Source organism: Nanorana parkeri, unplaced genomic scaffold (genome assembly GCF_000935625.1).
Source record: "Nanorana parkeri isolate BGI_ZX_2015 unplaced genomic scaffold, ASM93562v1 scaffold838, whole genome shotgun sequence".
In the NCBI taxonomy this organism is placed as follows: domain Eukaryota; kingdom Metazoa; phylum Chordata; class Amphibia; order Anura; family Dicroglossidae; genus Nanorana; species Nanorana parkeri.
The window spans coordinates 646,769-671,500 of NW_017307106.1; the positions used below are offsets into that span (position 1 = coordinate 646,769).

The 24,732-nt window shown below is 39.7% G+C and overlaps 1 long non-coding RNA gene across 1 annotated transcript; it reads right to left on the bottom strand.

Moving 5' to 3' along the window:
- Positions 1-1,752: 1,752 nt before the first annotated feature.
- On the bottom strand, positions 1,753-22,985 carry LOC108794349. Its single transcript, XR_001941703.1, has 3 exons — positions 22,904-22,985; positions 3,265-3,268; positions 1,753-1,763 (listed from the first exon to the last, which is right to left on the bottom strand). It is a non-coding gene; the product is annotated as an uncharacterized LOC108794349 (long non-coding RNA).
- Between the last annotated feature and the right edge of the window lie 1,747 nt (positions 22,986-24,732).

Genomic DNA, 24,732 nt, shown 5'->3' on the forward strand with positions numbered 1-24,732 from the left:
AACATAGAACACGATTTGGCATTGCGGGAAGATTAGTCAAAACAGGGGAACACACTTGCGGAAAAAGAATCCCCTGGCCTCATTTAAAATACTGTGACCATTTCTGGAGACCTCACTCACAAAAAGATATTGATGAGATATAACAGGTGCAGAGATAAAACATGGCAGGAGAGACTATGCGACTATAATACATAATACATTTTATGTACAGTCCTAAAGAAAGAAGGCAAAGGGGGATATAACTTCATGATATGTCGGACCAAATGAATTTTAGAAACATACAAGCAATGTATATTTAAACATATCCTCTGCAGAGATCTGTTTTGTTCTATTATGTTTGTTTTAAATCATGAATGTATGTATAATAGTATTTAACATAATACATTTTGAAATAATATTTTAACATATTTCTCTTGGGCGGTCATTTACACCCCTCCAAAAACCCTTCTATTTCCTCAATTTGTCTTGAAATTATGTAATTAGGGGGAGAGGTGTAAAACTAGGTGCCCACAGGGAGACAACCCAGGATTTAGTAAATCCTATTTAAGTCTAACCGTGGTAGTTTGCTTACTGCAAGGGAGTACCCATAGATAACCTCATCATCATGCTGCTTCTTTTTCATTATCCATTCATTAGGCTGTGGGAGGGCAGGGGAGGTGGGGAAGGAGAATTGTTTATCTGTACTTGAGAAAAGTAAGCTCACCGCAGGGGCGTCCCGAGGCTGGGTGACACCCGGAGCGGTAACCGAGTGTCACCCCGCTGAGACGTCACTGCGCATGCGCGTGACGTCACCACACACGTGTGCGATGACGTCATCGCGCACGCGCGGCAGTATTCTGATACCTGCCGGCGGCCATCTTGGTGATGGACACCGGCAGAGCGAGGAGGGGACGGTCCCCCCCTCTCTCCTGATACTGTCGGGCGTTCGGTCCATGACCGAGCGCCCGACTTTTCAGAGGGGGATGACACCAAAATTTTGGTGTCACACCTCCAATGGTGTCACCCGGGTGCGGGCCGCACCCCCTTGTGACGCCACTGGCTCACCGGCCTTGCTTTGCAGTGTCGCAGGGGTGTTTAAATGTGGTGCTTGAGTCCAGGTAAAGAGATGCTTATTAATAATACATTAACCTTTTGGATTATGGTTGCTATAAAAATAATTACTCTTAGATGAGCTGTGACACAGTAAGCTTTTGATCTACCCTGGCTTGTTTATCTGTGTGTGCCTGCTAAACACAGGTTGTCTTTGAATCAGATTTGCATTTCAAGAGTATTTTTTAAGAATGTTTTTGCTGTACTTATTGCAGAAAACCCAGAATGAGGTAAATAGGGTTAGTTAGGAAGAGCTGGATCTAGAATGGAAGGCCATTTATATTTTTGATATTTACTTCATAAGCATATGATGATTGTTGTGGTGGTCCACATTCTAGGCAAAAATATGATATTCATAAATAAATATGCAATATAAATAGCAATGACCTTTTGTTATTGATTCATGTTTTTGAAAAAAAAAAATAATGCACCGTGGAATTGTGGTATAGCAGAAAATTAAGCCTTTTTGAAGCGATGTTCTTGTAGGTCTCTGGCTTCTGGACATCAGCCAACCACCTCTTCATCTAGTGACCCTGCCTCCAGCCCCTGATAATAAACTTGTCCTCAGCTGAAGGGTAATGAAACATGTGGCATATTTTATTCTAATTTATGTTTTTTGGCCTTGCATGGGGAGCTATTTTTACATGATAGAAATAATTTCAGGATAGATGTAACTTGGGGTTCAGATGATAATAACAAGAAGACCATTGGAGTGAACTGTCCTCTGTGTGGTCAGTTACTGAGATCTAACACAGTAAATGTCACTCCAACATTTTTTTTTCAACACTATGCTTTGCACCCCACATTATGCATTGTGGTACGCTGCGGTATGTTCTAACCACAATTACATTTTAATGGGGTTTCATTTAAAATGAATAGTGCCACACATACACTTTATGTTTCAGTGTGAGGTAAAGCATGCAATACCATCCACATTACCACAGTGCGGTATGGTGTGATCAGGCTCCTTAGACCTGATCAAATAAAAGGGAATTATGTGTTATCTCAGTTTGCTCTACAACACCATTTATAGCTAATTACAGTTAGATAGGGAAATGATTATATGTCTGTGATACGCTGTGACTTCTTCTGTATACACCCCCAAGTCATCAGTCTTGAATTGATTGCCCATGCTGGACTTTTCAAGCTAAGCACTATTATTGTGAAAGAATTAGGGATGCTCCGATAGCTTTTTTAAGACCAAGTACGAGTGCCAATACCAATTACCGATACTTTTTCTTAAAGGGACAGGTCACATTTTTTCTAAAGCAATACAAAATCATGATTTTAGGTCAGTTTCTTAATATTATGAAGAACATGAAATGAACATGAAATTAATATTTATCATGCCATTGCTAACTAAGGCTTGTATCCACCCATAGTGGGGAAAATAGATGAGCACATGCCCAGACTCTAGACCAGAACACTGTATAATGTGGCACAGCTATAACCAATTCTGCATACCTGGCTTTATATTATAAGAACTTTATAATATAAAGCCAGGTATGCAGAATTGGATATAACTGTGCCACACTATACAATAATACACTGTTCTGGAGTCTGGACATGTGCTCATCTATTTCCCCCACTATGGGGGTACAATGTGCAGTTTGCGGCCATCTTGTTTCCTTGAAGACGCTATGGAGCTCCTGTGTGCGGCGGTTTCGGGTCCTTGAAGATGGTGGACGCGGCACAGGTACTCGTTTTTTGTATCGGAGTATTTGCATGAGTACGAGTACTCATGCAAATACTCGGTATCGCCGCCGATAGCGATGCTTAAACAAGTCAATTCCTTCTGATTACATAAACCATTTGCATTATTGTTTTCCTACGTAAAGACAAACATCGGAAAAGCATAATTTTCCCATACTGGAATACAATGCTGTAGGGCATGGCACATATCAGAACTGGCAACTATCTTCGCAATTTCTACATTTAAAAAAATAAAGATAAAATCATTTTCTTAGGAAAATATTTTTATTGGCTTCACATGAAACACTACCAGTATTTATAATCTCTGTATTTTTATGATTAAAAACACATAAATATGAATCTTTTATCTGTAGGGTTTTATCTACGAACTGTAAGCATGGGTACATTTCCATGCAGGAAACCGATTCAAACACTTTCCATAAAAATGGCTTAACTGTTTTTCACTACAGTTAGTGATTTAACATTACTGGCATGTAGCTTTACCTGATTAGAATGCTCTCGTTTGAATTACTAGATATGAAAAAATACATAAAAATATTTGTATACTTAAACTGTACACCAGGCAGCCGAATGAAAAACATGAATATCATTTCAAATATATACTTTTCATGTTCACTCTAAAACAAGCAAATAAGGCATTTTAAAAGAAACATGTACTAAGGAAATATAGAGGTTGCATTCCTAACCTACTGAAAAAGCTAGTTGCTTGGCTGCTTTGTTCATCAAGTCAAGTCACTCACCTGCAACAAGTATGCAGAGCAGAAGCTATGACTTTAGTCTGACTTTGGTTGCTAAATGCTTGCTCTAGGTCAATGTTAGACATGTGCGATTCGTTTCGTTCCGAATCGAAATTCGGACGAATTTTCGGAAATTCAGACATTCGGATGTATCCGAATTCCGAATTACAGACATAACGAATGCAAACGAATCCGATTAGAGAAGGAGAAAAATATTTTTTCCCCTTCAAATGTCACTTTTGCTGCAAACGAACGAAACGAATAAGAAACGAATAAGAACAGAAAGCGAAACGAACGTTCGTACTAACGCTACCGAATTTCGTCCGAATCCGAATTCCGAATCCGAATTGACTTTCACACCCGAATCCTGAAAAACCAAATAACACAAATCCGAATTTAAAACGAAACGAAACTAAAAATATTTTTTGGCAGGGCACATGTCTAGTCAATGTACTGATGCCAGAGACAACTAACATTTTCAGAAATGGAAGCTTTCATATTTACATCAGTATGGGTTTGCTTTATCGTAAGCCTGTCGGTATGCCACTGGCACTAAATAGGCTACAGTACTGCAATGCAGGCATTCAGCAGTTTTTGCACATACCTTCAGCTGTCTTCTTTAGCTTCCCTACTGATGCTGCTGAGAAGTCATCCACATTGCCAGCAGTATAACAGCCTATCCACCTCGCTCTGATCCTGCTCTGGGATTGGTGGTTGTAGGCGCTGTCCTTACTTAGGCTCCTCCATATTGAGTGGCGGCGAAGGGTCATGGGGTTGACTCTTAAAACTGTACTCCTAAGACATAGAGGGACCCAGTTGTCTTTGCCACATTTGTTGCAAGGTAGACAAGCTGTAAAACTTGTGTAAAAAATCATGCATCCAAAATACTCATAACATAATAATTTGCATTGAAATGTTGATTTGCCATTTTAGCTCCCGAAAGCCATTTGGGTCTGGAAGCCTCAGCTTTAATATGGCTCCCAACCCTGTATTGCTTTCAGGAGCTCCCGAATAGTATTCGGAAATGCAGACTCCCGAAAGCCATTCGGGTCTAGGGGCTTCAGATTTAGTATTAATATCTGTATATGGTTTTCTGTGGTATTTGTAATGAATATTCGTAAACTCATCCGAAACTAACGGAAATCCGGATTTCGTCTGAATCCGAAAACCAGAATCGAATTGAATTTCGTATGCGAATCTTGAAATAACGAAATATCCAAACCAAACCAAATTTTTCTGCAGGTTACATGTTTAATAAGAACCAAAGAGTGGCATGAAATTTGATTTCAGCATAATTTGAAACAAAATGGTTCCAAAAAAGATGATTTATTTGATTTGCAAAAAACCCAAGAAAGAAAGTTGATATCTAAGGGGTCTATTAACTAAGCTGCCGTAGGCAGCCGAGTGAATGACCGACCTAAAGCGAAGTGAGCCGAACACTGTTCGGCTATTCACTACAGGCTGGTACGGCTGGTTTCAGCCGTATATTGGCTAAAATCAGCCGTACATTGGGTGGCTTCGGGTCGGCCGAACATGCTCAGCATGTTCGAGGGACCGAGCAGAACAGAAAAATAGTTTAAAGAGTAGAAAAAAATAAATAGAAAACGATTTGTGCGGAGCTGGCAATGACTGCTAGCTCCGCCCAACTGTTTTCTATTGGCCGGCGGTTCTGCTGCTGTCGAAAAAAAAGAAAAAACTCCCGGGCGCTCCGGGAGTCCCCCACTCCCGGCTGCCAAGGAGAGAAACACTGCTTTTTTCTTTATTCTGACATGGAGCCGTGTCAGAATAGAAAAAAAAATAAAAAATACTGATATAGCTGCTCTACTTAGACTTAACTGTTATGCTTTTATAAAGTGCTGGTTTAATTAGTTGTATTTTTAGGCGACAGTAAAAAGTTTAACAGTGACAGATATAAAGACATATTGCTTTATATAACACATGGGTTCAGCTGATGTTAACATGATTTAAGTAGAATGTTACACTTTATTTGCACTTTTTTGGCACAGTGGTTAGTACTTCTGCCTTGCAGCACTAAGGGTCCCTGGTTCATATCCTGGTCAGGACACTATCTGCAAGGAGTTTGCATGTGCTCCCTGTGCTTGTGTGGGTTTCCTCTGGGTACTCCGGTTTCCTTCCACACTCCAAAGACATGCTGGTAGGTTAATTGGCTCATGTCTAAATTGGCCCCCTATGTATGTGAGAAAGGGACCTTGGATTGTAAGATCTTTGAAGCCAGGGACTGATGTGAATGTGCAACTATGTAAATTTTTGGAGCTATATAAATGGCAGTAATATTAAATACGTAAATTATATTTTCTTGCAAGCTCCTGCAGAATGTAGGATCTATGTAATACTTTACTTTAGTAAAATGTCTTCAAGTTCATACAGGTCCATATATCTATTCACTAAAACTGTGATACATTTATATTTAAGCTGTTGCTTCCATGTTATGGCAATGCACATAACTTTGCAATTCAGGGACAATACACGGTAATGTTTATTGAAAATCCTGCCCGCTGGTATATATAGCATTTTCTTTTTGCACCTTTGCCTGTGTGTTATGACAACTGTCCTTATTGGATGCCTGTCAGTGTATACTGGCTATCAATCATCAGATTAAATCCACAAGTCGACCAGCTCTTCAAAAAACTTTATTGAACACTGGGCACAAGACATGGCATGACAGTAAGAAGGTAAGGATCAATAGAGAGCCCAAGGCTACCTGTCAGTGCATCTGAATCATAAAACAGTATGCAGGATTGTATTGACATGGGATATGCAATGCAAAGAGCAAAAATAATGAAATAAGGGACATGTTTTCAACAGATAAGCGCCGTCAAGCTTATGAAATAAGATTTCAAAACTGATATAGATTACTTTCTGCATACAACACATTGCTTAACACTTATTAAATACATTCCAAGCAACAGATGCTTTAAGAACACAAGTTCCCAAGTGGCCATTGACATAAAAATTGACAAGGGATAAAGAGAATGATGCATGTACCATCGACCAGACAACGATATTTTTCAAACTTCTCTCCTTTAACCACCTTCCTATGTAACCTCATTAAAAATGACTTTTAACTATTTCCCACTGTTTCAGGACTTAGCAGATATGATGCTTTAGAGTTTTATAGAGAGCACAGATTGAAGTTTAAAACACTCGTCTCGTCTCACTCGTTTGAATTATGGGGTGATGCACTGTTGCATAGCAACTGCCTTAGGCGAATTGAAGCTGGACAAAAATGTTTTCCATGAATGAAGGGAACATTAAAGAACTAAACATGATCAAAGAGTGTGATAGCAAAACACATCTCCTGTAATGTGTATCATATGCTGGAGTGTATTCTATTTACAATATGCAGTTTCTGCTTAACCAGATCTGTAATTCAGTTGCAGTTATCCAAGCTGGCCATTCCAGCACCGGTCACAGAAACACATTTTTTCTCTTTTATTATAAACCTTTAATCACATATTTCACAGGTAAGCAAAATACGCTGTTCCTGATCATGATGGACATAAAATACATTTTATATGATTTTTACATGTGAGTGCTTTTGATATCAATCTCCTACACAGGTTTCATATGAGTCCTTTTGTCTCTTCAAATGCTGGATGGAATACTAGTAATACATATACATATATGTAGTACTGTAATGGTGTGAACTGTGACATGTTCTGTTGTGAATTAGTGACTGCAGAGTGTGGGTATTATCTACACATACCTGGGAACTTGCCAATAATGACCTGGCACTGCCGGAAGTTTGATGTGTTTGCTGGGTCATTACTGGAATCGGTAAAATCTCTGGAATGGCCCAGAATGTTTACAAACATGCTCCGGTGGCCAAAGTGAGTGAAATAGCTGTGTTCCCACAATTCAGAGAATGTGGTCATACATTGTAATGTTTAGCCAATCAAATATCATACAACTGCCATATCATATGGCAGTATCAGACCTTCCCTGATTGGCTACAGGACCAGAATGTCTTAAGGTTACAGATTACAATGAATGAGTACATTCTCTGAACTGTGGGAACTCCATTTCATTCACTGCGGCCACAGGAGCATGTTTTCAAACATTCCAGGCATCCACAGGGGGCAGAAGTGGAGTGCCCAGACTGCCCTTGTGCCACCACAGAGAAGATGGATCTAGCCAATAAACAGTATATATAGCCTATAAAACAGTACTGTGTTTTTATATTGCTATACATTTTACTGTAGACTTCAGACCTCCAATATGTAGGTATTTGATCACACCTGCCATTTAGCATGACCCATATAGACCAACACCCTACTCTGCCTCTATTCACATGAATTCGAATTTTCAATGGTATGTGTTAGGAACCAGAGCACCTGGTGCTGTGGTGTGTGGATCTGATGCATGCAGTTCCAGTGTCCACCAGTGAGTGTCTCTCAGCAGTCCTCTGGCAATTAGTCACCACCTGATGCTGGCTGCTTGGAAGGTATTAAGCCCCTTCTCCCTAAGCTCGCCTTGCCTCTGCATTGGTCCTGTGGCTTCTGATTCTGATCCTTGTGACCCTCTTGACCTGTCTCCAGACTCTGATTTCTTTGTCCCTCTTGATCCTGGCTCATGACCCTGATTTCTGTGTCCCTCTTGATACTGGCTCTCTTGTATTTCTGCTATTTGTCACCTGACTCTGCTTGTGCTACAACCTCTTTTCTGTTTTGTATATACCGTAGTTAGTTGTTAGTTTTACACTGCACATGCATTTATTGGTTGTTGCTTATACTGCTCACAATAAAATCTTGTTTCGCTTTTAATTTGGGTCCGGTGTCTGTAGTGCAGTCAAAATATTTGGTTACACCCATTTACAGGATTTCTGCATGCAGTATCCTGATAGTATGTATCTGTCTTTGGCTGGTCTGTGTACTGCCCGTTAGACATGTGCACTGCCAAAAAATTCGTTTAGTTTCATTTTGTTTTAAATTCGGATTTGTGTTATTTCGTTTTTCAGGATTCGGGTGTGAAAGTCAATTCGGATTCGGACGAAATTCGGTAGCGTTAGTACGAACGTTCGTTTCGTTTTCTGTTCTTTATTCGTTTCTTATTCGTTTCGTTCGTTTGCAGCAAAAGTGACATTTGAGGGGGAAAAAATATTTTTCTCCTTCTCTAATGTCACTTTGCTCCAACGAACGAAACGAATAAGAAACGAATAAGAAACGAATAAGAAAAGAAAACGAAACGAACGTTCGTACTAACTAACTACCGAATTTCGGAAATGGAAATTCGGATTCGTTTGCATTCGTTATGTCTGTAATTCGGAATTCGGATACATCCGAATTTCCGAAAATTCATCCGAATTTCGATTTGGAACTAAACGAATCGCACATGTCTACTGCCCGTGTTCCATATGGATTTGTGCACATATAAGAGCAAATTTATAAAAAAATTGAAAATAATTGAACTGCCTTTTGCAACCAGTACGTTTTCATTTTTTATTTTTTTTCTGGTGCAAATAGAGAGCTCGCAGCTGACAAAGTGCTTTAGGCATCAGTCCATTTTTTCCTGTGTTCTTTTTGTCGTAAATCAGACCTTGTATTTCCTGCAAAGCTCAGACACTAAAACACTGCTATCTTTTGGCTCAAATATACCTCTATATCACACTGCTTATACTAAATATTTACTATGGGGTCTGTTCGGCTATTCACTTCAGGCTGGTACGGCTGATTTCTGCCGTATAGCGGCTGAAATCAGCCGTACATCGGGTGGCTTCGGGTCGGCCGAACATGCTCATGTGTGTGAACTGCCTTTTAGACTCTGCAGCCTTTTGGCTTTTGTGTCTAATGAAATTTAGGCCCTAGTGGTGTCTCTTAGGTGACCCTTTAGGTATGACACGCCAACTGCCCATGCTATTGCAAGCCTGGCTTGAAATTAATTTGGAATATATGCATGCTGATATAAAAAAAATGTTCATGCTTTACATTTAAATCTTAAATATAATACACATGGAGATCATTTTCAATGTGAATATCATGAGTAATGTATATTTATTGGCATGCAAGTTAAAGTTTCATACTTCTCACATTTTCATGTCTCTGATCTCTGTCTGTGCGTTCTGTTACTGCTAGTAAATTAATTTTAATGGGCTGGTCTAGATGTCACATCATTCCTGGGCTAGGAGAGATCTAAATATATTTAGTGAAAAGGGAATACATACCAAGCTATCAAACATTCTTCCACCTGTATGTATTATGGAGTATAGATATGTTTTCACTTTCTTATTTTTCTCTAGTTTACTTGGGTATTTTGTACATTTTGTTTACCTTTTTCTACTTTCAGAATAAATTTGGTATCAATGTATAATAATATAAGTTTAATATGTGTTTGGAAGTGCCTAAAAGCAGTCCATGTTATAATTTAACATTTACTGCTGTTTTCCAGAACCATTTCTGCAGTGCTGCAGAAAATCCCAAAAATGTCCCTTGTTGCCGTCATTGTCCATACATCAAAATGCAGCTGCTGATGTACAAAGAGGCAGAGTGATGCTGGAATATGCACACATTTCCTTAAATACATTACAGCACTCTGAAATCATGCACATAACCTAATTTCATTCTCTTCTGTCTTGGCTACCAGCCACAGACAGCAGAGAGCGCCATTTGGACAGAATTCGCCTACAAGGAGAAAGCACAAACTATCACCTTGGGGATAGAGTCCATTGAATTCTCCTTCATGCAATACCTGATGATGTTTTGGGTACATTGCTGGGTTCAAAATATATACATTATATTTATATAATTCAGTAGAACCGAAGGGCTGCTGTACGGGCTATTCACTAGCCCGTACAGCTCCCAAAGCTGGCCGAGTGGCTCAGTCGAGCCGAAGGCATATGCTTCGGCTCGACTGCAGAGCATGTTCGGCCGAACCCGAATCCAGACGAAGCAAGCCGATGTACGGCTGATTTCAGCCATTGTACGGCTGAAATCAGCCCTACAAGACTGAAGTGAATAGCCGAACAGCGTTCGGCCCACTTCACTTCGGGTCGGGTGTTCACTCGGCTGCCTGCGGCAGCTTTGTCAATAACCCTCATAGTTGCAACAGGATAGCACATATGCAATTAACAAATATTATTGTTACCATCAACATACAAATTTACAAATCATACAGAGAAACCAGAATTTGAAAACATTATCCCTCATTGTTAATGTCATTGTTACATGTTTATTAAAAAAAAATATTAAAGAAGACTATCCATTCCCTTTAAGTTGCCCTGTTTGCTCTTATCTTGCTGCCTCTCTGGAAGATGTTATGCAGTCAATTCGCACAGCTAAGGCAGGTGAATCTCAGGTTAATCAGGCTATAGTGTCTTGCTGCGTTTTAAACTTCATGTTATGTGTTTGGCTAGACAGAGGCAAATAGCACCCTAAAGATCAAGAGATCTGTTTTCGTCACTGTGTTAATGTTTTGCTTCTATAACCACCATATGGAATTTATTTGTAAAAGACTAGAGACTGGCAGACAGTCCTACATCTCTATCTGCAGTTACCACATTTAAATATCATTTTAAATAAAAAATGAGAACTCAGAAATGTATTTAAATAGTAGGTATACACTGCATTGCAATCATTTTTTATATTTTAAAACTGCGCTCTAGGCAGAGATAAAAACAATTCAATGCCGCTATGTATTCTTGACAAAAACTAAAAGAATATTTTTAATATATCAGGGTTCTGTTGCTTTGCACAGATGTTACCTCAGTGTGCTGCTGCTCCTTCATTGTCCAATCACAGGCTAGGGATGGGTCTTTAGACCAGCGTTTCTCTACCTTTTTGTAGTCAAGTAAACCTTTAAAAGTAAGCAAAATTTCAAGGCACCCAGTCTAAAATGTAAAAAAGTAAATGTAAAAAATGCTGTGTGGTTCCCTCCAAAATAAATACCAGACCCTTATTCTAGATAATGGTTTGGTAGGGATTTTAAGGGGAGGCCCCTTGCAAACAACAAAAAAATTAAAATTATGTGGAGTTGCCCTCTTTCCATCAGAGCCTCCCTTTCATATCAGAAAATCCCCTTTCCCACAGAGTTCCCCATTCCTGTCAGACTTCCCTTTTTACATCAGTAGCCCCCTTCACATCAAGGTCCTCTGTTATAATCTTTACCACAGCACGGCAGAGGGTGGGGGTGGAGCAGACTTTAATGGGGTGGACTTCTTTCTTCTTCTGAATGCTGGAGGAGAGCTTCATGCATTTCATGGTGCTGATGGCTAGCTTGCCTGCACAATAGAAATGCATGATGTGGTGCACAAATATGAAGGCATCCATGAAAAAGCCTGAAGGCACCCCAGGGTGATGTGGCAAACTGGTTAGAAAGGCTGCTATGCTGTATTGCTTAAAGATAAAGTCCACCTTTTAAGAAAATTATAAATGCACATAATTATAAAAGAAAAACATGTGCATTTATTATGTCTTGCTTTGGAACCAGTAAAGCATTACAACCATGGTTTGTGCTCTCTTGCAGAAGTCCCTAGATTACAAGACTGACTAAACAAAATTACACATCCTTTGCCAGGCAAGATAGTTCATACTTATGCTATTTTATCCTGGCTACATGTAAGGCTACTTTCACACTAGCCTTCCTGCTTAAATGCTCTGATGTCCATCTATTTGGTTTGATATACATATATCAATGAAAAGGTTCTATTTAACTGCCAAATGTGTTATTCTGAACTGAAACCATCTTCTCTCCTAATTATCTTGTTTGCTATTTTGAAAAGCCATAACGGAGGACGTAGCAGGACCCCAGATAGCAAGCAATTGAGCTGCAAGTTTGAAAATGACTTGCTAAAGTATTGCAGACTTGCCAAGCTTCACAATTTTGTTGCACAATTACAGCAAGTCTGCATTGCAAGTCTCCAGATCAATGTGCTTTGCAAAAGTGCTGTGCACTTGCAGAGCTCTTGCTTAGACCTACAAGTCTCCTGCTGTAGACTTGTCAAGCAAATTTGCTACAAATTCAAAAAGTGTCAACTAGAACTTGTGCTGCAAGTGTTCTGCAAGTCTACAACTTGCCAGGAATGTGTGCAGCAAGTTAACAAGAATTACAATTTAACCCTGCCACAAGTTTGTGGCAAGTTATCCTTGCTATCTGGGACATTGCCTAAGTACGTTGTGCTGGAAGGTCTCCCTCTTATGTCAGAAAGTTGGGAGGTATGAAAAAACAGACATTGAGAACACATTAAGCTGAACAATAAACAGTGTCTCTGATCTGCTAAATGATGGGGTAGATGCTGTATGTAAATGAGAATGTATGTGTTCAACAGCAATGCTGCCACTGAGGATTAAAATGTTTCCTAAACACTGAACATGCACCAACGGTGGTTGTTGGGCTCCTTTTGATGCCTGTGCTTTACATGCAGTCCTAAAGAGCAGTTTGGGCTTCCCAGGATGCACTTGTTTACTCCTTCTCAGAATGAGGGATGATGGGAGGATAGAAGCTTTTTAGGGTGGAAAACACTAATAAACAAGCCCATGCACTAATATAAGGTAGGTAGGCACTTTGGTCACTAGGTAGAGCTCATGACAGCATTAAAGAAATAACAACACATTATGAAACCCTATAAAATTCTAATCTAAATAAATCAATACACTACACATGAGATTGTAGTCCATCATGGGAGCGAGCTTGGAGCGGTGGTTACTTTACAACACACACGGGGACCATGGGGAACAAAAGTGGCCACCTTCCAGAAGAAAGGTCAGTGTCAGCACAAATTCAGAGATGATTTGAGGATCTACAGCCGAGTGATACACTAATAACGTACAGTTTTGTTAATACTAAAGGTACTTGTATGCATTACATATAAGCATATATAAGAAAAGCATTACATAATACTTATCATCATTAAAGCCACACTCCGGGAAAAATGATCATTTACACACAGTGCCTGGTGTGTTAAATATCATTAAAAAGCCCCTCTTCACTATTTTTCATTCACAAAATGTCTTGCATTTTTTCAAAGAATACAAGACATTTTGTGAATGTACAATAGTGAGGAGGGACAGGTTATGTGATCAGAACAATGTACAACTCCAGTTGCCTCTCTCACTCCCCTTAGTGCCCGGAAGCTTGGTGTTGTGTGTAGTAGACAGTGTGCTGCAAGGTAAGATTTTTATACTTTGCAGCCGTCCTCTGTACACAACACAGCATTTAATGATAATTTACACATCTAATGTGGAATGTAAATTGTTATTTTTTCCTGGGATTTGGCTTCAAAATATAATCCGTAGAGTACAGTGTGATGAAATCTGAAAACATATAGATGAAAGAGTTGGGACTATGTAGACATAGGAATTGTTGGTAGTGTTCAACTTTCATTAGACATAGGGCAAATGTTCACAAGTTAAAAAGCATATTACTTTTTAAAACAGCCAGTAGCAATCGCATATAATTGTACATGATACAGTATATTGATTTAAAAAAGTAATTGTGTTTGCTTCTACTCAAACTGTGTGCCACTATCAGTCAGTTGGTGTCCTCTTTTTTTCACTATGGCCTTTTATAATCACAAATGCTGGCTCGCTTTTTGGATTTGAAGTGCATTTATATTAAAGTAGAGGGGGGAAGCACATTAAGAGTTAGGTAGGTCTACTGCTCTCATCCAGATGAATATATTGTTACCATATTTATGTCCACATAGTCCACTATTTTAAGTGTTACTTGCTTTCTTGAGGGGAATCTGAAGACCTCCACCAGCTGTGCTTTCTAATGCTTCCAGGCCACCCATGTGCATGTTTGATAGCATCAGGGTAGCATTCTTCTGACATTGATACGATACAGGAACCTCTGATAGTAGATGTACGTGCCTGTTGAATATTTTAGGCTTTGTTTGCTGTCTACAATATATACATTGTTTGAATTTGTAGGTTTTTTTAAGTTATTGTAGCTGATTTTCAGTTTTATTCCCATTGACTGCTTCCATTTCTGTTGTTTTTGCTTTTGTAATACCAGATCTAAATAAACTCTTCATCCCATTATTCTAAAGTAAGGATTTCCTTGAGATGAAAATGCTGGTAACAGTTTTCATGTGTGCTTACAACATGCATCACTTGTCTGATCTTTCTGTAATCAAGATTACTTACTGCACACATTAAGGGATAAAAGGATCTGGAAGAAGTTGAGTTTACATGGAAGTTATTTACAGTATAATTATGGCAGGGTTATAATAATATTCATCTGGTGAGTGAACCTAGCAAATAGGATTTCAGGTTGGGGTCTGCTAATCACCCTATTTAGTAAAATGAATGAATGTGTAACAAGAGTAGAATATTTGTTACTCAAATCTGTTCAACCCCAATTTAGAATTAAAACTCATAATACCTAACAATTGAATTAAAAATAAAAATACTATGTTGTTTGGATAAAGATTTTTGCAGTAGATTTGAGTATACAACCAGCTACTTCAAATAGTCTCTCTCATTCATATCATTTGGTGTCCACTGATTAGATATGGCATTTATTCTGTGTGTTTTTATTAGTCTGTGTGGTTTTACTACAGTCCATCTTCTTAGGGTCGCAGAAAATTTTCAAACTGATATTTTGAGGTCTGACCTAAAAAGAAATGGCACACCACTTCAGTAGATGTGAACAGTTACATTAAATATCATGACCTTTTCAGGCACCTACAGATGTCTCTGTAGGTGCCTGAATGTTTGTATGTAAACAGCCTGGCTGTAAAAAAAAAATGATATCAAGATCATGGTTTCTGCAGCAGCCATGACCTTGGCATAACTGCTTCAAGTTGCCGCGGTATATTTACATACGGTAGTCCTGAAGCAGTTAAAGCTATTAAAGCTGAAAGCAAGATCATAGTATTCAGGATACAGTATTTTATAAGAAATACAAGCAAATAGTAGATTGGATTATTTTGTTTTTTACTTTGTTACAAATGCCCACATCAGTTATGGTACATAGTACTGCCATCAATAGAACTTATTTTGCTGTTTTTCTTCCACACAAAAAGTAAAGTGTAGGAAGGGAGACCAGGTAAATCTGCTTACCAGCATATAAAGTGGTAAAATCTGTATGCAGCGCTCACTCCACAGTATCTATTTTACTGGGGATCACACCCAAGGGGATCACACATACAGCTCACCGCCTAGTATCCACATAATTTATGAGAACCTTAGCACTTTAAAGGCAGCATTGTGACATCACTTGTAATTATCCAATTTCTTTGGCTCTATTCACTAACCATTTAGCTAACTAGATTTTTTTTTTATAATCGTCAGTGTATATTAATCATAGTCTATTAATCAATAAGGAGGAATTCTGATTGGATAAAATGGCTTCCTGTCAAGTGCCTATTTCACTTTACACTAACAAATTAAACATTTTTACATTTCATGTAGTGAGGAAATCTATAATTCCCAAGCTTCCATCATGACACATACATTTTACATTTTGAAGGTTGGTTTTGTTTTTTTCCGTGTACTGCACAGTCAGATTGTTATGTGCGAGGCCATCTTTTTTACATTACCAATCTACCCCATGTATCTTTTAAGTTTATATTAAAAAGCGCAAAAGAAAAAATATGCAGAAAGCACTAGATACTGCTAATAAGGAAAATAAACATTCTCCACTTTTCACTCTGAAATTCAATTCATTCCTGAGGACTTCCCTTACCTAGAGTCACATCAAGATAAAAACCAACTAAGGGGTAGGCAAATACTCCAATATCTCCTGGGTAATTTACCTTAAGACCAATTCTTTAAACACCACAAATAGTGACAAAAATGTTTAGAGGCTAGTGAGCCATAGTATCCAATCCAGTTCAAGCTTACTGGTGCTAGCCAACATATGATTTCCAGTTTTTGTGGGTTACTGCACATCTTTGCTCTCTGCTATCTTAGAGCTTCTCTCCCCGTTAACAGAAAGCAGATGTCGGGGAAGAATTATATTACAGAGCATAATAGCAGGATTTCTATCACCGGAGCCTGTAAGCACACAACCTTTTGTGCCCAAAGAAACAATCTTCTGCTGTATTCTACACGACATATTTTTTTCTTTGTTTTACTTGTTCTGTTCTGGCTTGCAAAATGTTAACAGTATGTATATAAGCTGTCAAATGTTTTAATGACTGTATTTCTGCTGATGAGAAAAAAAAAAGTGTAGCTGACAACTTCTTTGACTTTGCCACCTATAAGCAAAGGACTGTGAGTACTCGTGAAAATGGCCACTATTGGCCCCGGCACCAATACTGATATCAGTGCATCGCTAATAGAAAGGTTAATTTGCTAGAGGAGTTAAAGTAGAACAATAGGCAAAAGTGGTTTTAACCCTTGAAGTGGAGCTACCCCCACACTGCAAGGTTTAAGTGCTTGTTCTTGTCTAGGTCCTAAAAAATAAGTTATACTATATTGTGGAGCTGACTGGCTGCTACTCTGGTCCATGAAACCTTCTCTGCTGCAGTGATGGTATTTCCCTTGGTGTCCTTACGTCCTATACACTGTAAATAACATGATGACTCAAGGATCCTTAAGGTGCCCATACACCTAACGAATATAGGGCGATTTGCGTTTGCAATCGCATTTTCGTCTGATATTTGTAAGGTTGATGGGCAGTGTACAACCGCAAATACTGTACAATCGTATGACTTTTGACTTTCCAGCAGGCTAGAAAACCTCTGTCGAATTGTACGAAATTCGCAAGGTTGGTATCACGTACCTGGTGGGGAGCCGAGTTGTGAGGAGGCCTCCTTTGCAGCACGAATTCCACACCCCTGAATGTGGAGACAGGAGGTGGGGAAACAACGGGCAGCACCGGTGCCGGACGATGCAGGACACTGGGCCTGGGCAGGTCCTTGAGGCCCGTCTTCAGGGAGGCAGGAAGCAGGTGCTGATGCGGCTGGAGCAGAGCGGAGTCAGGCAAGCCAGGGTCAGCAACAATCGGGCGGCAAGGTATGAAAGGAGCAGGCAAAGGAGAATCCAGGGACAAGCAGAAGTCGGAGGCAGGCGGCAATCAGGCAAGGTCAAGGAATCCGGTCGATGATGATATGGCAACAGGCAAGATACAGGAAGATACACTCAAGCTGAAAGACCACTCAGCAAATATCCAGGGAGTTGGGCCATCTTAAATAGGATCATTCCCAGACAGAGCAAGTCACTTCCTGTGCGCCATGTGCCCTTTGCGCATGCGCAGTAGCTGCCGTTTGCGCATGCGCAGTAGCTGCTGCTTCCCGCAAACGTGGTGAACAGGCCTATGCGCATGTGCAGTCGTAACTCTGCTGTTAGGCATGGTCTTACAGTTGGTGGCGTTTTGGTACGTCAAAAATCGCACCATTAACACTGCTCATGCGCAAACAAAAATCTGCTCCGTCAATTAACGAAATTCGGCCAGGTGATTTTGCCAACGACCACTAATTTAATTTTGTGATTTTCGGTGCATGATGAAAATCGTACGACGGTTCGATCATCGGACAAGAATATTCGTCCGATGATTGCAAGGTGTATGGGCACCTTTTAAAAAAGTTATACTCACCTGATCCTCATAGCCAGCTTGTTTTTAGACCAGGCCCTGGAGCCTCATTCCCCCTCTGCTGCAGCACCTAGGCAAAAACAAACACTTAACCCTTTTAGTGTAGGGGTAGTTGAAAGGGTTAAGTACACTTTTGCCCGGAGTTCTGCTTTAGTGATCTTCACACAATAAATTGTGTGAATAATCACTTCAATTATCAAGTCATGTAAAAAGCAAATTCCTGTTTATTTTTTCATCTGCATATGATTTGAATAGCTGAAGTGAATACTCACGCAATTCATTGTGCAAAAATTCTCAATTCTAAATTAGCACAAGAGCAGATGCTCAGGGAGGAGAGATCAGGGGAAGCTGGACTGCCTAAGAGAATGACCTAAACAACTTCAGTGCTTCTCCTGTGAGCTTTGTGGATAAGTTGCTTGTTTACTGTTTGTTAAGAATTTATAAATACTTAAATGTTCATAAGCTGGTGACATATTCCCACTAAGTTTTTTTATGTATTGAGGAATGATACAAAACAATATAAAAATAGACATTAAACAGTACTAATACAACAAGGTTAAGTTACCTTAAATAATTCATTTACCATAGAAAAAGTTGTGCAACATACATCCAGATGTATGATATGTACTGAGGAATATTATTTATAGTGATGTGCAAATTACATCACACCACCTTATTTAAAAGTTACAAACCATTCAAGCTGTCTGGTTAAAATAAAACACATAACACTACAATGTTTATAAAACTCATCTGCTGAGGTTTCATGATTGACTAAAAAAATGTCATGGTATATACTGTACATACTAAAGATGTGATGGTTCATTTTTCAACCCTACTAATTGGATCAAGCAAGGAAGTCAGATGTTTATTTCCATTGCACCAGTCTTGCAAACAGGCCAAGGGATCAAGAAGAAATGTACACAATGGCAAAAGCAAGTGGAAACTGTAAAGTAAACACATTGTACACACTGCACACCACTGTCCACATAGGAGAAGTCTAAAAAATATATATTTATAATCAAATTAGACAGAAGGTATTTTCTCTAACTTGAGTGGAAAATATCTAGGACTGCAAAGCAAGGAAACATTAATTAAAATGTATTTGCATCACAGCATCTGTGCGCTACGGTCCACTGACTCGTCTACAATAAACAGTAACTGGTTGTTATGTGTCAGACTAATATCTACATTGTTTTTTACATTCATTGAGAAGAAGCCATGACAATTAGGCTTAAGAAAAAATATGAATGGTATGGGTCCTTTTACATTGCAGGAGTATGATTATACAAACATTTCAGGGTTATTCACAAAAGAGTTTCGAGAAGGCAGGAGAAGTGAACAATCCAGGACAACATAGCTGATTTCGAAAATTCTCCAATTCTCCAAGCAATTTTATGCTATTGGGCTTGTTCTACTTTCCCCCTTGTTCATAACAGGATCTACGTATCTAGATCAGCAGCCTCATGTCTTGTCTGTTGGTATTAAATCTAATGTGTCACCTAACTGTCTACCTTGTGCTGCTGTGTAGAGTATATAATGCCATAATTTGAGCTGGAACTCACTTTTGGAACCAACTTTACTTATTTTGTAGAGAAGATGGTTATGTTGTTAAATCTGGTGCCCCTTGCATACCAAAGAAGGTAAAGGAGCTAATACATAGTGGAAAAATGGGTAGTTTTATCGACAAAAACTCATAACTACCAATATCCAACAGATATTGATCAAAAGATCTGATATGAAATTTTGTTTGTACAATAGTTTTATTAGTGCTTAAGAGTGATAATTGTATCAGTATTAGTCACCTAAACAAACCAATATCAGCTGAGAAACTGTGGGGTCTATTCACTAAGCTGCTGTAGGCAGCCGAGTGAATAACCGACCCCAAGAGAAGTGAGCCGAACGCTGTTCGGCTATTCACTTCAGGCTGGTATGGCTGATTCCAGCCGTATACAGCCACACATCAGGTGGCTTGGCGTGGCTTCGGGTCGGCCGAACATGCTCAGCATGTTCGGCTGACACGAAGTGCAGAAGGAGTTCGACTCAGACGATTCAACATCTAGATCGGCTAAGGCGAACTTCCGGCAGGCTACTCGCTGCTGTTCGGTCTATTCTCATAGATGCCGGACTGGAGTTCTGCCCGGTCCCTTTGTGGAACCGAGCAGAATAGAAAAATAGTTTAAAAAGTAGAAAAAAAAATAGAAAACGATTGGGCGGAGCTAGCAGTGACAGCTAGCTCCACCCAACTGTTTTCTATTGGCCGGGCGGATCTGCTGCCGTCAAAAAAAAGAAAAAAAGAACACACCATAGGAATGCATAGCTAGATTCCTATTGGTTATTTCACTTTGCAATAGCCAATAGCAAATTAGCTATTGCACCCGCCCTGTGCTGCTGTCAATCACCAGAGGGGGACCTGATGGAGAACTGCAGGTCTCCCTCTGCTGATTGACAGCAGCAGTGGGTGGGTGCAATAGCCAGTTTACTATTGGCTATTGCAAATTGAAATAGCCAATAGGAATCCTAGCTATGCATTCCTATGGTGATTTCTCTTTTTTTTTTTTCTTCTGACGGCAGCCAACGGCTCCGATGTCAGAAGAAAAAAAAACGAGCAGGGAAAGGTTTACTTTGCTCGATCGAGCAGAGTGAACCTTTCTGGGATGTCAAAATTAGAAAAGTTGGGTTTTTTTGGGCAGCCGACTGACAACTTTACAAACCAAACATCTTTTGAGAAAATATTGGTTTTTATTTGATTAAAAGGTGAATAGAATAGATAAAATTTGACAACATGATTCTCCTATAAGCTTCCTCCACACTGATTAAAGTTCATTCAAAAAAGGATAACATTTAAAGATTTGTACAATGAAACATGATTGGAAAACATGATGATAATTCATGGACACAATACATGATTTGTATAGAAAGGGTGTTGGAGGAGCTTGATTTTCTCGACGTTTCGCGCTAAATAGCGCTTCTTCAGGAGATGGAGAGGGAGGTTGTCCTTGGAGTCTGTGTGCGTCCCGGTTGTCCACCCGGCTCAGACGGTGAAAAAGTAAAAGCATAAGGCATGGGGAGGAGGAACAAGAGAGAAGGAGAAGAAATGGAGGCCCTAAAACCCCAGTGGAGGCAGACCCAATCAAGAGATGGCGGAGGTACCACAGCTTGTAACAAATTGGAAGTAGAGACACAAGGCTATCAGTCAGCGCCGTAAGATAGCCATTCCTCTCTTGAAATCGAGCCCCCAGCAGCTAATACAGCCCTCTCAGGCTTGGAGAAAGTGTTTCTCTCCAGGGTGGCTGGGAGCCTATTAGACTCCCAGAGCGACCGGGGGGGGAATGACAGATGACGTTCCTGGTTACCAGGTAACCAGGAACGCCATCTGTCATTACACACTGAGAACACGGAGAGGCCGCTGTGATATCATAGTGGCCCTGCCGGGTTCTCAGTGTGTAATGACAGCGTCCCTGGTTACCTGGTAACCAGGGACGTTGATCTCTCTGCAAGTGGCCAGAGCCAGCCGTAAGATGACGGCTGGCTCCGCCCAGCTGTCAGAAGCAGGCTGTCGGCCGCTCGGCGAGCTAAGGCTTTCACCTCGGCTCTACTGAACCGAAGGGGTCCTGGTGGCGAAGCTAGCCAAAGGATCAGACGAAGCTATGGCTAGATCCTTCGGCAGCTTAGGGAATAGACCCCTGTACCTTTTTTATGTTCGCTATCTCAATATACATAAGTGCCAAATTATTATATTTAGCTGTCCACCTGATGGTCAGTTTAATCAGTTAGATCTCCTCATACATGTGTACCAGTATGAGGAGATAGCTGGCTATCTCAGGCTCTCCCTGTTTGGCCCCAGGACCGGAACGGTGGGTCTGTTCACATAGATCAAAGGAAAAATTATTCACACTTTTATCAGCTGATCTCCCCTCCAATCACTGGACCTTGAAGTGAGGTGCATTACACCACTTCCGGTTTCAGTGTGTCATTTCTCCAGCTGCTGTAGTCAGAGAAGAAGCTGGCAAACCAAGCATGACAACTGCAAAATGTAACTAAAATAGTTTATTGACATGTATTTTGCACATACAACATTATAAAAGTTCTATAAGACACAATATATGATTTTTTTAAATCCATATTTTTTTATATAATAAAATAAAAATACAAGATGAAAATTGTTATAAAAATTAACATTGCCTGTTAAATTTTTTTGCTTTTACCCGTTTTGACTGTAGAATAAACCTGTACATATAAAAATAAAATACTTGTAGAAAATATTAGCTTGCCAACTAGTTGGTTGGTTGCTGAATGCTTAAAGGAGAACTATGAGGTGGGTGATTTACACTCATCCTTATAGTTAGAGCCCACGTGTGACATTGAAACCATCACACGTTGGCTCTATTGATGGGGAAGTGAGCGAAAGCATACCGTCGCTCGCTCACTTCTCTATCATGTCCCTGCAAGAGCCATGACTGTCAGTCACCTGTCCCCACATGTATCCACCCCCCTCCCCTCTTCGATCCTCCAGAGCTGAGTGGAGGAACGAACGGGGAGGCGACAAGCACAGCTGGCTCTGCCTCTAGATAGGCAGAGCCAGCTGTCAATCTGCCAGCTGGGTTGATCGCGACAGGATTGTTGGGATACGTCCCGGCTGCGGTGCTACTAGTATATAGCATGCAATAGCTCGTTATATACTGAGTTTTGGGTCACGGGAGGACCTAAGTATATGTGCTTCCATGCCCCTAAAGAGAACTATGGGATAAAAAGTTTACCCCATAGTTCTCCTTTAAGCTAATAATTATCCAATAATAACATTTTGACAATTTACTATTTAGGTTTAAATACATATTTTATATTGATTACAAGTAAGTCATAGGTTTGTTAACATATGATTGCAGATGAAGAATTCTACAGATCACATAGAAAGCTGGATTCAAAAGGTTAGTTGAGATTGTTTGACTCACTCGCATGATCTGCATGAGTCGTGGATCCTGATCATTAAGCACCTATTTGCTAATTAGCCATTGCTCCCGAGCGCACAGCATAACATTACAACCATGTTTTTTTTATTCCATTCTTGAAAATGATTGAGTTAGAATATCTAAGGTCTTCTGTAAGTTTTGTGGTCATTTTGAAACCATACCTAGGCATAAACACATATTTAACCTCTTACACTTGCAGATACACCCTTTTTTTTTTTTTCTTTTCTTTTCATTCTACATTCCATATCTTTATGGCATGATTGAGTCACCACTGTAGCAGCCCAAAGTGGGAAGTGCAGAGCTCTTGGCCTAACTTTTTTCCCCAACTACCTGCTTTAACTAAGTGTATTATATTGCTATCAAATTAAACATACCTGATATTTAGAGTGCATTTACACCAAAATGTGTGTGTTGGACAATGAAAAGAGTAAAAACTGGAAAAACTGTGGCCTAGGAATCTGCCATGTTACCTCTTAACACCAACCATGCACAGTACAGTGTTAATATAGAGGCAGTACACACATCTTTAGAGAGATTTTACCCAATTACTGTCCCAGTGACAATGGTTATAGAAGTGATAGAAAAAACTGTAACAGGACACACACCAATAAAAAAGCTATCAAGTGTGGTAGGTTACCATACTCTACTAAAAAAAAAGCATCTCTGTTTCTCTCTATGTTGATGTTGGAGATTTTTCTTTCTTCACATAAAGACCTGAATAACTGTTAAGCTGGGTATACGTTTGTAGATTTCAGATTTCAGCTTTCAGATATTACGATGGATGGTGGAATCTCACGCTGTGGCTATTGTATTTTAATAGTTGGCCCCAGCTGACTATCAAAATACCTGAACAGTGCCTGCGTCCGATTGGATGCAGATGCCGTTCAACTGTCAATTTTCCATCCGGGCTTCTTTGATTATTCATTCAAAGGATGTCAGGCAGAAGGCAGCAGACAGAACCACCCACTAACTGAATTTGGGCTGGTTTATCCAGAATCGGATTAAAATTGCCCAGTGTGTAGCCAGCTTTAAGCCAAACAGTTCTACCGTCTCTAAACTCTATCCAAAACTAAGGGGTCTATTCACAAAGCTGCCGAGGGCAGCCGAGTGAATGACCGATCAGAAGTGAAGTGAGCCGAACACTGTTCGGCTATTCACTTCAGGCTGGTACGGCTGATTTCAGCCGTATATATTTTCTGGACATTTATTTTTTATATTTGTATTCAATAAGTTCACACAACCCTACCAACATTTTTAAGTTTATTTTTTTATATTAACAAGAGGCTTGTCTTTATAGTTTAAAGCATATTTCATTGCATTTTAATTGTTGAAATAGTTAAAACATTTATTAAAAAGTATCAAATTTTAAAGCTTAGCTCCAGGCAATTAGCTAAATGCACAGACAAAATACATATATAAAAAACTGTTTTACCTGCCGAAACATTTTATTTCTTTCCACCAAGTTTTGAGATTTTCACACCTCTGCCACAAAGCACAACCCTGTCTGGTAGGACAGAAGACCTGGTTTCCTTAGCTGCGATCGGATAACACTTACAGGTCATGCCCCCTATACATTCTGTGACTGGACAGTGAACAGAGAAGCAGCTCATCTTTCATTCACTCTGCTATCAGCATGCTTTTTGTTAGCACATGAAAAATGTAGCACAACTAACTGACTCTTTGTACTGCTTCTTCTGGTCCCAATCTGAGTTCTGCTCTGTATTAGAGCTGAA